The following is an 8,564-nucleotide window of genomic DNA, read 5'->3' as shown; positions in this document are numbered from 1 at the left end:
CGGGGGGGGGGGGTGGTACTGTATGAGGGTATATGAGGAAGTTGTGGCGGGGTGGTGGTGAAATACTGTCAGTGGTTCTTAAACACATAAATCCAGAACGGGACAGATGGCTGGTTGCACAGCAAAAGGCTGCAAAAGCCCTATGGGAAAACCATGTGGGCACACGCACACACACATTGATAACTTTTTTTTGGGTGGGGGGGAGGAAGCTTTATTGCAATTTCAAAATAAAAGCCTGAATAAATACGACCTTTGCTAAGAGAGCCTTTCAGCAGTTGATTTTTTTTGTTTTTTTGGTCAGTACGATGTCTTGTGTGTAGAATTTTGAGGGAGGGTTGGTTGGGGGGGGGGGGTAAATGAATTTAGTGCAAAATGTGGAAAAAGTGCATCACTATGAATACTTTCCGGAGGTAGGTTAAAAAAAAAGTAGCTAGCTAGATAGGTAGGTTACTCAAAAGGTCACTAAAGAGGTGATCTCATGGGAGTTCTGTGCGATTCCCAACCTGTGCAGCACTACCGTAAAAATTGAGATATGAATATTTGGATAACTACATGTCAGAGACATGAAAAATTAAATAGGCCTTATGTTGAAAAAAAAAAAGACTGCACTGTATCCTGCCGTTGTAGTTCACACCTGGAAAAAACAAAAATTTAAATGAAACCCCTCTTACATAATCCCGCCGAGTAACAAAAACGTGGAGATAAAATGCGAACGGGGGCGGAAATGACTTCACTTCCCCGCTCCCAAACATCAATATCGCTCTTTTCTGTCAGCACCCTCAGCATCCGGGTGACGCACAGTCAGCTCCGGAGCCGCAGACGGGCGCCAAAGGACGCAAATAATCTGTGTCCATGAGCCGGGAGCGTGCACGCTGGCGGCGAAGCGAGACTATCGGGATTGCTCATCGCATCAGATGCGGTCGGGCGGGAGGAGGAGGAGGAGGTTTCACGAGTAACAACATGGCAACGTTGTTTTGCGCCCTGGCTGCAGTCTGTTTGGACTCACCTATTTATTTTTTTGCTAAGGCTGTGTCCTTTTTTGAAGAAACTATTTAATATAGAAATGCAATTACAAACATTATTTGCGACCGAGACCTACTGCGAACAGCAAAATTGTGTTTTTTTTTTGTTTGTTTAAAAAAAAAAAAAAATCACAGTCATGAGGTCAGGCGTAAAGAAGTGGTTTATCCTTTTACAAATTTTGATTGACAAATTGCCAAGGGTTTACTTTACGGTGCACCGCCAACGCAAACCCGATCGAGAAAGGCAACATTTTATATCGAGTTTTTCTTCTTCCTTTGATTCGAATCTCCATTTTCTTGTACGCGCCGAGATGACTTCCTGCCTGCCTTCATTTCCCACGACCGACCTCGCAGCAGGGGAGGACACGCCGTTCGGGTGCTAATGTAGCGTGAGCCAGAACCGCCACAGCACTGACCGTAGTGTACGCGTATGTGTGTGAGTGATATCATTTCCCAGTGCTGCTGCTGCCCACACCTTTCCATCCGTTTTACATCCATGACCAAATAAACATGCTTCACACTCCATCTCAAGCCACACATGCACACGGTAATTGAAATAGAACAACGTCATGGCCTCTTTTATGATTTTTTTTTTTTTTTTGGGGTCTACGACATTCCCACCGCCCTTCTTCCACATGTCCATCACACTTGGGTGACTCATGGGCAATGTGCAATGCATTATGGGTTTGATACGAAAAAAAATATACACATATATGGGACTTCACACAATCAACATCTGGAGCTCCAAAAGAGTCCAGGGGTAGTTGGGAATGAATCCAGTTGAAAGAATTAATGTTATACCTCTTCTAACACTCGGATCAATAAAATATTTTGAAGTTTGTGGGGGGGAAAAAAGATCTCATCTTTATACCTTATTGCTTCTAGTCGACAATTAGCAATAGTGCAAAAAGGCCTCAACAGCGTGTTCATCAAAATCAACAGAATTCTGCTTTGAGGTGTCAAGATCAACTGGGAAAGTTTAATTGTGGGCCATGACACGTCGGGCTGTTGACAATCTCCTCCAGATGGGCGGACGAGACGTTCCCATGTCGCCACTTTGTCTTGCCGCTAGTTTGTTTTCTCTATGCGCGGATATCCAAATTCCTGGTCAACGTCTTCCGTCACATGCCCGACCATCCGTGAAAACACCCTCCCAACACCCTTCCAGTGCCTTCCCGAACACAAAACGTTTCATCACTCCAGCACACAGCCATTCAACGCACACGCTGCAGTGAGTAACTGGCCTTGAACTCTGAACCTAAGGGTTGTAATTTCACTGCCTTTGTATCCCACAAACACACAAACGTGCATGAAGGGAGAATTGGAGCTTCAGTCTTTCCGTATCACGAATTGAACACAAAATCAAATGTACCATTGAATGTTGATTAAAAAAAACAAAAAAAAAAACTAGAGCTCAAAATCCTGATAAAAATTGCTCGAACGCGCCCACGACGTTAGACTTTCCAAAAGGAAGCTAGCGAGTGATGCCTCACTAGCTAGCTAACTGCATGTCACAATTGTGCTGGATAACCGCTGATACAAACAAACTGTGCTCAATTTTTTTTAACTATGTAGCTTAGGGGTAACTCGTAATGGGGCCCAAGTGTGTCAATTAGTGAAAGGAGCCTCGCTATAAAAGCATAAAGTAGCATTCTCTCACATGTGCTAACACAGGGGTGTCAAACTCATTTTTGTCGCGGGCCACATTGTAGTTACGGTTTGCCTTGGAGGGCCCCGATGAATTTTGGGAAACCATCTAAATGTTTCATCACCTCTACATATTACATAAACAGCGTACAACAAACTGATGAATAACTAGTTTTAAAATCTGAAGTCAAGAATAATGACTGTTATTGTGGATTACATATGACAATTTGAAATTGTGGTTCAGACTTTTGCAAGGAACATGAAATGAACATGAACATAAAATGTGGCAGGCCCGATCTGGCCCCCGGGCCTTGACTTTGACACCAGTGTGCTAACATGTCAATTCGAATGGAGCGACCAAACGTCAGGCCCGCATCTGCGCGGTGTCGTAAACACTAAACATAGCAAGGCCCAGGCTAGCGAGCGCTTGCGATTAGCGCTGTGATCAGAGAGCGGCGTGATCGGAAACCGGAGAATGATTTTTTTTCGTTTTTTAAACAAGCGCGTCCATTTCAGAAGGAGCTCTTCTGAATTGGCCAGTCCCGCGGCGGGGCTCGTTTCAGAGGGCAGCGGGTAAACACTAAACATAGCTTGGCCAACAGTGCATTCAAGGCCAAGGAGACATACGAGTTCTTTTAACAGATGCTGTGCGGGTGCGATAAACACAAACAAGAGGAGGTGAGCCTTAAGTCTAAAACGGTGTCTCATTACCAAGTCTCGAGGTGCTAAGTGCAGTGGTGTGGAACATCAAACGAAGGCCAATTAAAGACAAACAACCGTGCATGTGCACAGAATGAAGCAAGAGTTGGACTAAAAAATATTTTTGAATATTTTCCTGTCCAACATTACATGCCCCCCCCCCCAATATTCAAATATTCTATTTTTTGCTAATACTTCTGTATACGCCATTGACCAGCGTCACGAAACAAAGTTTGATTTCTTTCGGTTTTATTTGCCAACAGTAGTAGCGGCAATCCTGAACTGAAATATTGAAAAAGCAGCACTTTTTGTGCTTATATTTAAAAAAAAAAAACAAGACAGTGATGAGAGATTTACCGCACAGAAATGTGTTCTGTCGTAAATCAAAGCCATTTGTAATTGAACTTTAGGATCCACGAGCGTCCATCTATATGCCCCGTTATTTTCCCAATGGTCCGTTTCGGTCCCGCGCCACATTCCACATCTTGCTTTAGCATTTACTGTCAAGCTTTACGACGCACGCCAACCTTAACGCAGGAATCGTATGTAATTGAATTAAAAGCTTACTTGAAATGCGTAGAAAAGGGAGAGAGCCTCAGGGGTTTAATTGAAGGGCCAATGTAATCTTTATGGTCTGAAACAACGCTTGGTGGACCAGGAAACGGGAGATGGAGCAAAACTTCCTCGACAAGTGGACCTGAAAAATCCCACGTTCTCCCTTGGTCTCCGCAGTACAACTAAGCTACTGTGTGCGCTTTCATTTAGGTGTCGGACGTTTCATTATTTCTAAACAATAGATGCCAGAGTACTTCCGGGTGGATAAACATGAGTGACTAGCGATGACCTGAAAGTGAAACAATGTTCTTAGTATTGTGCTGCCAAAAAAGGAAGTACCCAACAAAGACCCAAGTACCGAATGCGGGATCCGCCACTGCATTATTTACTATCAGTCCACAAATTACCAGTTGAAAATCATAAATTTAAACAAGTTCTGTCGAGTCTGAACGGTGCAACTTAAAGACGGGTGTTAGGGAGTACCCCACCCCCCACCCCCAATCCCCCTCCGCATTCTCCCAGCACGCTTATCAAACCACTGCTACTCCCCGGGCCTGCCAGATGCCGGCCTATCGGCGCGAGTGTCATCCGAGCAAGAGATAAGCGCTCGCCGCCGATGCGTTCGCGTTTCGAACCGCATAATTAACGAGCCTGCGGGGGTGAGGACATTCCGTCAGACGTCTGTCTCCGGGTGCGCAATCAAGCCGATTACCTGCGAGACGAAGCGGCGGTGGCGAGGAAAAGCAGAACCGGCCTCCGGTCCAGACTTTGTAGCCCGCCGCTGACCTTGCAATGAGTGCAGAGAAAGAAAAATCACAAAAGGGATGCCATGTTAGAATAGGATTTAGTTGTGAAAAAAATATGACATTTTGCAATTTTTGACATGGAGGTTTCGACGTTTGTGATGTGTGTGTTACCTGTTACGTGCTATTTCGTCATGCTGAGTTGCACAGGTGAGGCAAGGCCACCCCTGCAAAATCTTTGCGGATTGAAAGCATGTAACTCGGGTCAAAAGTTGCGCCGTTGTCTATTTCGAAGCGGATTAAACTCACTCGTCATTTTCATGGAAGACAAGTCACGAGAGGGGTTGGAAAAGTCACGAAATATAGTGATAAAATCCATTCATTGCTCAGCCCTGCGGCGAGTTGGATTCCATCCGGTTGTTTGTCGGCCTGGGCGAGACGGCGCTTATTTAATCACGGTGAAATGGAGCAGGCCCGCCAGGCGCTCTGAGGCCTTATTAGTCAGATTTACAGCGTGCGAGAAAAGTTTCGAGATGGGACGAGGGATTGGTGGAGGTGCTGGGAAATCAACCATAAGCACTATCAGCTGTTCGTCGGATCAGGAACAGAAGACGTGACGCAGATAACCTGTTGCTTTATGTTAGATTTACGACGCCGACCAAAGAGATTAAGTTTTCATCGCCATTCCTTTCTTGAATCCAAAAAAAAGATAGATACACTAAAATGTCATAGTCACTTGTATTTATATAGTGGCAAATTTTACACGCACATTTTAAGGTACTTTCCACACGGAAACATGCAATGACGCAACGCAGTTCTCCTTAAATGAGATAGTCCACATTCTTTTCACAATATAAAACCGTTTCCAGGTGTCTTAATATTTTGGTCTGTGACATGTTTTCATCCAAATACCCAACACAGTGAAAATTAAACCCTACATTTTTAGTTTTGTGGAAGTAAGCCTGTTAGGGATTTGCAATGAAGCTAGCGGCAACTATTAGGCCCCCTTTTGCCTTTTCAAAAATGTGAAGCACATTGAGTTATCTTCTGGACAAAAATCTTACTTTCGAAAGGTAAAATTCCTTCGCGCACTTCGTAACATGGTGTCCCCCAAGCTAATGCGCCGTTAGCATCATTTAGGAGCGGTGACCAAGCCGACGGTGTCAAAGCTGACAGAGTGCTCATCATATCTGCTTGGCTACGAGCTCTTATCGGGCGTCTAAGCGCTGGAGAGGGTGAGAAAAATCAAGCCGTGGTCTCTGCCCAGCGTCTCCGTCACGTCCTCGGACGTCAAGCGTCTGGGACCTGATAGCGCTTGTCGCATGCTTGAAGCGTAAGTGTGGCTTGATTTATGAGCCATCACGGGCGTAAAAAGCTCGTCACATTGCTAATTCTGAAGTAGCTGCAGAGTTATTAGAAGTTTCAAACCGTTATTGATTGTGGTGATGACAGAAAATGTCACCTCACGCATTCCCAGCGTGAAGGATTTGGAGGGAACAAAATGATTCAGACTTCATTTATGAAATTGAATCAGAGGTGAGGCCATTGCGAGCACTCGAAAATGGGAAAGAGTGGGAAATTGAAGTTGAAGGGCCGACTCCCAAACTAGCAAAAATAATACCTCAACTATTGCTCAAAATGGCAGCCAACAAGTTCCAACACCGCTGGTTACCCAAAAGGCCTCAACCAGGAAGCAGACGAGGCCTCTTATAAGACATTCACAACTCTTTGCCATTTTCTATAGTTTCAAACTGAACTTTTCCCACACCGGACCTCCTTCCTGATCTCTACTCGCGGCGTTCTTTAAAGGGAGATCCACTTCCTGAGCTCTTCGAAGGCCAAGATGGCGCACCACCGAGAAGGAAAAACCCGCAGAGGAAGCGCCGTTTGAAGTGCGGCCTATCGGTGTCATAAGAAAACACTCGGCGTCCACAAGTGTGTGTGTGCGCGTGTGTTTTCATCGAAGAATCCATCAATAAGGTCTTTTACGGCAGGAGTCCTTCGCCCCCCCCTTCATCTCGACTTCTTTCACTGCTTGTCTCATAGCGGCAGAATGATGAGCCCCGCCGACTCCAGCGCTCATAAATTTGATAAGGCGTCTCCTTATTAATACGATAACCGACTCCTCCCCTGACCCGTTCTTGCCTTCACGCCGTCTTTTCGCGGTTATCTCGAGTCCGGACAAGCTGCGCCAGTAGGCAGCGATTGCATAAACACAGCGAGACGGAGGGGCCGGAAGACAAATAAGTAGAGAAGATAGCAAAGGAGGGAAAGGGGGTGGGGGGGGGGCAACATGGCTCCATTCAGGAGAAGGTTGCAGGCAGCCGAAGAGTCCGTCTCGATCCAGATTTCACAATCGAAAGGTGGATCTCGTTCGATGGCGCCCGTGTTCCAAATGTGATGTCAGCCATCCGTCAAGAGGAACCTGCGCATCACCCTCGGATATTCTCCAGAAAAAAAAAAATCGAGGCAGCTTTGAATAATTTTACAGACAAGAGTTGGAGGGAGACGGACAGATGGTGACAGAGGAAAAGGAGGGGAGTGCATGGCGGCCATGTTTGAAGAGCTGACAAAGTCCCCGATAAAAGACCAAGCTGGTTATTCTCAGACACGCCGGGAGGATGCATCAAGTTCAGGGAGGGAGGGAGGGAGGCCCACTCCGATTCTACTCAGGAAATAAAGAGGTCGCTGACATGAATGGTTGAAAAATGGCAGAATCGCTTTCGGAAATAGAACACGTCGCAGAAAAAAATGAATAAAAATAAAAATACACACACAGCCCAGAGTGACTATAAAGTGGCGACGCGCCACATGAAACATTCGCCATTCAAGCAATCTCATGCCCTCTTAAATCCCACACCACGGTGATTGCGTTTTTATCGACGCCTCGCTGATGAGCCAAACAGTTATTTGGCCGTTCTTTGCTTCTCGAGCGACATGAATGGAAAGCCGAAAACGCAGCGGTCAGTGTGCGCGAAGCCCATCCGGCAGCTTCGCTCACTCGCTTCCTCGCCTCCCTCGTGACTTGATGTGGACTTGCGGTCTGGAGGCTTTGGCTTATTTCTGAACGCAAACGGCGAGGAACAATCTGAAACTTTTTTTAACGGGGGCGTCCTTCAAAGGCACGTCGGCTCTCTGGTGAAGCTCATTAACAGACACGATTGGACCCAAACGCTTTTGGCGTTTTTACGGGGCTTCTGCAAATGGCCCAAATCTTTGGAAACAGCCTACAGGCATTCGCACCCAATATCTGCCGTTTTTTTTGGAGGGTATCGGGATCGATGGAAAGGAAATGTTCATTTTTAAAACACTCTGGATCACAAATTAAATACACGCGCACTTTGTTGCATCTGATTTTGCCATTAGGTTTGGATCTTAAAAGAGCCCTGTGGTCATCATTTCAGCTTTTGCTGCTTTCTTCCCTTTTCTCCATCTCACACACATCATTCTCTTTGGCTATTTGTCGAAAGGCCTTTTTCATCTTGCCAGTTTTGCGGTCACGCACGTAAAGCTCGTTAGCGCGCCAAGCGCCACATGTCGGCAAAACATTTGTTTTTTTTCGGACTGAGAATTCATGACGCACCCGGTGATGCATTCCACTCCAGTTCTGTAGATGGCGGTAACGCGCATGACAAAAATGATCCGTAACTCGAATACCCTGTCTATGTCTAAAAAAAGCACTTTGGCGGAACGACATCTCTATACTTCGCAGGACGGTACAAAAGGTCGGGAGGTCGGAGCCCCGCTGACTGCTCCTGCGGCCGATAGTCAATCAAGCGTCCGTCAAAGGCTAGCGTGAGCACTTAACGCTATTTATGTGACACGGGCGTGTGCGCGGACAAAGCCTTGTCAAGAATTCACAGAAGGACCTTCGACAAGAATCGAATCGGCTCATTTT

Source organism: Hippocampus guttulatus, chromosome 20 (assembly GCF_054856545.1).
Source record: "Hippocampus guttulatus isolate MCC_2025c chromosome 20, RoL_Hgut_1.0, whole genome shotgun sequence".
NCBI lineage: Eukaryota > Metazoa > Chordata > Actinopteri > Syngnathiformes > Syngnathidae > Hippocampus > Hippocampus guttulatus.
The sequence above is the reverse complement of the archived record's forward strand: the minus strand, read 5'-3'. Positions refer to the sequence as shown.